Raw genomic sequence first — 6000 nt, 5'->3', positions numbered from 1 at the left:
CGTCCTGGTCTTCTTCACATCCTTCTGTGTGCTCATGCTAACCTGGCAACTGTGTACAGCATTTTCATGTGCTGGCTGAAGGGCATACATCTGATAGTTTTCCATACCAACTTTCTTTGCTGTGCTATAAAATATTAAAAGGCTTTTGCCACCTCCGTTCAGACATCTTGGCCGTTGAGTGGCAGTCTTGCCTATGTCATTCTTGTTGGTCATAATGGACAGGAAGGAGTTAACTTCATGTTGTCTGAAACTCTGGGAAATCTTGATTAAAGATATTGTGCGATGGCAAATACAAGGAATGTCAGATACCTTTTTTTCACAAAGGATCAGACCACCTCGCTCCACACAATGAATGTTGCCTAATGCTTATACACTGAGTAGGGTCCTCGCTTTCATGTAGAAAGTATCTCAATATAAGTCATCACATGAATGTTTCAACGCTTCACAACTCAAAACACCGATTATTGCGTTGTATATGCAGTGCTAATTCCACAGCAACAATGCGTACAAAAAGTACTCACTGGCATATGTACTCTCTACTCTGTGGGAATAGAGAATATAGTAGCTGCTTATTATGGGACTTTGTGACAAAATGCATTGTCCCTCCAAAATAAAGCCAGGAATTTTACAAGGCATTGGGTGACAGCTAGTCAGAATATTGACATTGTCATCAAGACTTGTTGTCATCTGAAAGGAAGGACGGACGTCTTCGTCTTAAGACAGGTCACAGTGAACTTGACAGTAGCCCAATGTAATCCAGAATCCTCTAAACCTTCTAGGTCCTCACTTGCTTTATTTTAAGAACAGTTTATATCAAGGGATGGTTTTAAATCATACAGATGCATCCTTTGCTACAGTACTGCCTGAAAGTCAACTTTAAAATACACTAAGGCATTGAATTATTAGATGACTAATAGAATAAGATGCTATGCCTAGATGCCTAGAATATAAATCCCCTCACTGAGGTGCCATTTTAAGGCCGCTGCACCACTCCACTCAACACTCTCGAGTGGCCATGTTTTGTGGCGATTCAAAATTTGAATAGTAGTTGCACGGTGTGACAACGTCACAAATTATAGACAATCAAAATGCACGGATCCTTTCACACAGGTGAAAAATCTATTTTTGGGTTATAAGCAAGCGGGGACCTCATCTGTTAAAGGTGAGGTTCTATTCCACTTATGCAGTTCTACCACCCCCTGGTGGTTAGTTTATTAGTGTAGTTTAATTTTAATAAGGAATGTTTTGGCCACTGTGAAAGTTACCATTCTTACAAATCAGTCATACCAGACAATATTTTTCAAAATCTCCATCAAAACTTACTACTACCTTTAGCCCGGCAAACACAAGATTGTGAATTACATAGACCAAGATACTTTGCGCCGCAGGGCACATGACAATGACAATGGCTAAGCCTATTTCTTCATCACTGCTGTTATGTACAAAAACACAATATTGCGCTCAACCAATATTTAATTAAATTAAATGTATTCATGTTTTTGCAATATTGTGAGTTTTTACCCTGTTTCGTGAGCTTTTTTATATCGCCAACCTCCCCACAATACCGTGATAATTATCGTACTGTAAGGTTCATACTGTGGTATTTGTTGTATCGTTTGGATATCATTACATCCTTATTGATTAACTAAATGGTATACACAAATGTTGATATACGGTACAATACAAAATGGAAAACCACTCTTGTGTATTTAAAAATAAAGTTATATAATAGGACTATTACACACTCCACAAATGCAAAAAGCATTAAACCCTTGGATCTACGTGTTCGTATGTATTTTTGTACGATGTTGTCACGCTCTAGCGATTGTCTTTGCTGAATAAAGAGTGTGTTCTGCTTGATCTATTTTATCGTTTGATTACATCGTTCTCTTATTTCATACTTGAATGAACGTTTATCATTTCCTTTGATTTATTCAACTGCTCTATGAGCTGACACAATACCCTTCAAAGTGATTTTTAAACACTTCTAATTGGTTTTCCCCAGAGGACAACAATCGGTGCTGCAAGAACAAAACTGCTTCAGTGCTGTAGGAGTCCGAGTGTATGACGGTTAGGCTGGACAGAGTCAATAACAGCTTTGATTATAGTGATTGATTTTGTTTTCGCACCATCCAAAATATTCAAAGGGGACTACATTTTGGAGCACTCAACACATGGCGAAGAAGGCATGAGTGAGGTTTGTGTGGGCAGAGTGTTAAAAGCATTTCCTTTCTCTTCACAGCCTTTTAAAAGCAATTCAGTGCGACGCTATGTTTGTTGCAAGACAGGCTGCTTTGACTGGCAGTCTCTGGAAAGAAAAAGTAAAACCGTGTTGGATGCAGATGAGTCAACCTTGTGTTTCCCCCCCGGTGAAGTTGTCACTGTTCTGGGTCAGTCTGCTGTGGCCCTTTTTCTCCCCGCCGCCTCCCACCTCTCATCTTCCTTTGCCAAAAGCACACATGGACATCCTGCTTGTTTCTCAAGCCCCTTCAGAAAAGGAAGTTTGTATCAGAAATTGTCTCGCTTACTTTATTTCTGAGTTACATTTTCTTGTATAAGCTTTCAAAACAATACAGTCATAAGTGTATTTTTCTCATGGTGAATTCAAAGCCACCCAATTATGAAAATATTTGCTCTATAAAACAAAGTCTTGGCATCGCTGCTACTATTTGGCTATCGTCATATCCTCAGACCCTTTTCATTCTGGCAACAATATCTGATGCCTTCCTTTGAAAACATCAGCCGCAATTTATAAAATGACATCCACATTGGACAAAAAATGGCTCAATTTGCTGTATTTGTATTAACCGATCCATTCTGTTGCAAAAGTGAGGGAAATGTCTAGAGTATATTAGTTTGAAAGAAAGAAAGGGGCAGACACTATGTGGTATACCAAGAAGTGATTTTGCTTGAGTGTCGCATCTTTTTTTTTCAATGTTATGTGAAGCACTTTGTGTTGCTTTTAAAGTATGGAAGGCGCTATACAAATAAAGATTTTATTGATTTTACTGCTTAACTCATTCCACAAATGCAATATTAATCAGATTGTGGTGTATAGTGCGGCCGCATACAACATGATATTCTTTACCATATTTTCTTTTTGTATTGTTTTTTGGGATGGGGGCGGGGTCTTCTCCTTTAAGGTGAGCTATTGGAAACATACAAGAGTAAAACTCACTGTGGACAGGGACAATATTTTAGCTTGTGCAAATACTTCACATTAGTTACACTCTAAAAAGAGAATTGTTTAACCAACAAAAATAAATAAAAATAATTGTTGACCATCTTAATTGAATTACTTCAATTGGTAACACACAATTGAATTAAGTTAATCCAAAGCTAATATATTAAATATAATTAATTGTGAGTTTTATTAACTCATTCACTGCCATTGACGGCTATAGACGTCAAAAATTCATTTGAACTATTTCTATTAGGTTTTTTTTCACTTTTGTTAACAACAGTATGAAAACCTAGACGAAAATGATTGTACATTTAGAACAGATATAACATTTTTGATTAATTGTGAGTTAACTATTGAAGTCATGTGATTAATTACGATTAATTACAATTACAAATTTTAATCGCCTGACGCCCCTAATTTTTAATAATCTTTTCTTTAAAAATAAAATAAAAGATTATTTAAAAAAAAGAAATCTAGGTTTTCATACTCTTGTTAACAAAAGTGGGGGAAAAGGTTTAACTAATAGAAATAGTTCAAATGAATTTTTGACGTTTATGGCCGTCAATGGCAGTGAATGAGTTATTTGAGTTGAAATAGCCTGGTCAGAACCATCAAAAAGCCCAAAACGGGTCACATTACCACCGAGGGGTTAAGACTGCAACTGGCTTGAGTTCATCTTGACTAATGACAGATGCTAATAGAAAACAATGAGCTAATCCTGCCCAATGAACTTGCTGAAACACACACATTGGATCAAACATAACACAACTAAAAAGTATTTTTTTTTAGAAAGTGTATTGCGAGGCTCCATCTCACCTGCAACTCGAACGAGCACAAGCGGTATGGATGGCTGGATAATAATTGACTTTTCATAATGATGTCCTCCAAAGAACAACAGAAAGTTTCCTCTCGACTACAGGCCTTCTTTGAGAATGCAATTTGATATTATTTTGATTCATTTAAATTTGAAACATCTCAAAACACATGGAAATTGTTTTGTTTTTTTCTTTCCCAAGACTCAGCTTCACTCTACTGCTAAGCTGATGCAACACTGACGATACACCCGCAAGTCAAAGATTTCACACACATGCACACACAAGTGGATTATATGTTTGCTAATGAGCCTACTTGTAGAACAATTTGACTTGTATGTGGCCTCTTAAATATACTTTAACGGGAATTGAAGTGACAGCAAGGACTGTTCACCTCTTCGTGCGAACACACCTACACAGTACACACACAAACATCGGTGAGTCATAAATAACACGACGCAGTACGGGTGTGAAGAAAGCACTTTTTTCCTCACATTTTTTGCACCGACCAATGTGAAACGTCTTTCGAGTGGTGGGAGCCATCGATACGCAAGATGGGGCGTGGGTGGAATCGCCGCGGGGTTAAAAGGGCTTCCTGTCAGTAGGTGTGGAAGCCTTGTCAATTAATCCTCATCAGTCAGTCAGTGAACATTTCCCCTCCCCCTCCCCCTCCTAAAAGAAATAAATAGTGTGAATCCAGAGACAGTCCTCTTTCCTTGAAACTGATGAAATATTCTGTTGTGTGGGAGGTAGGGAGTGATAACACTTAAGGATAAACCTGTGAGAGCACCAAGTCAGTGTTCTGATCATTTTAAAAAAGAACGTAGCGTCCGTAGCATTAGAAAACTGAAGGACGGAGGCATCAAATGCCCTATACTTACTAATTATTTTTTTGTAAAAACAAAATGACTCACAGTCTAGACTCATTATGTGTCATGTTACTGCACAATGTGTGCAGAACAACACAGATGCAGGCTTGTAAAATGACCATATTGTTGTTTGGTATAAGCCAGTGTCACACATGACCTGAATCAAAATTTATTTTTGGATACTTGACAGCATCTGTGGTTCTTCTCGCGCGTCCTGCTGGTGCAGACAAGGTCACGATGAGTCAAACAAAAACCTCATCAACAGCATGATCCGATCGCAATTGCTCATAAAGTCCTGTCTTATCCCCGCAAATCAACAACTGGATTGAAACGCTACAAAAATTGGAAATAATACGAACACTTAAAAATGTGCGGTATGACTGTTTGAAATGTGATGACAAAGTCAGAAATGGTTCTTGGAGCCAGTATGGCGGCCTCGTGATTAGAGATAGACCGACAGGGTTTTTTTAGGGCCGATACCGATGTTGATTATTAGTAGTCAGTGAGGCCGATAATCGACATTTGAAGCCGATATTCATTTTCCATAAAAATGGGGGAAAAAACATTGTTGTTAAAAAAATTTAAAATATAAATACCAATCTTGTGTTGTAAATTTATAGACTTTTCTCTTTTTTTTATCCTAGACAATTTGCACCCTTTTAAAGTTCTAACAAATTAAAAAGTTAAATGCAAGCTTAAGCAACTTATCCAGTGCTGTCGCCAATCGCCGGTCAAACTACGCAAGCTAGTGGGATATTTCCAATGTTGTAAAGCGTGACCGGCGCAAGGTTAACGGCAAATCCAGCTTCCAATAGCTGAGATAGCATTTAGCGATTGGCAGGCTTGGAGAGTAACGGAATACATGTACCGCCGTTACGTAATCAGATTGCAATTTTTTTTTAACTGTATTCCATTACAGTTACAGGAAAAAACATGTAATCAGATTACAGGTACATTTATTAAAAATGGGGATTACTTCGAAGGATTACAATTTCTACGATGAGAGAGAGTGTGAAAGAGGGTAAAAGAGAGAGAGAGAGAAGGACAGAGCGAGAGAGAGCACGTGCACGCCCCTGCGCGAGTGGGACCGTTGCTACATGTCGGGGAGGTGGGAACGAACGAACTGACTAGTCGT

Source organism: Vanacampus margaritifer, chromosome 5, assembly GCF_051991255.1.
Source record: "Vanacampus margaritifer isolate UIUO_Vmar chromosome 5, RoL_Vmar_1.0, whole genome shotgun sequence".
In the NCBI taxonomy this organism is placed as follows: domain Eukaryota; kingdom Metazoa; phylum Chordata; class Actinopteri; order Syngnathiformes; family Syngnathidae; genus Vanacampus; species Vanacampus margaritifer.
This window is presented reverse-complemented; position numbering follows the sequence as displayed.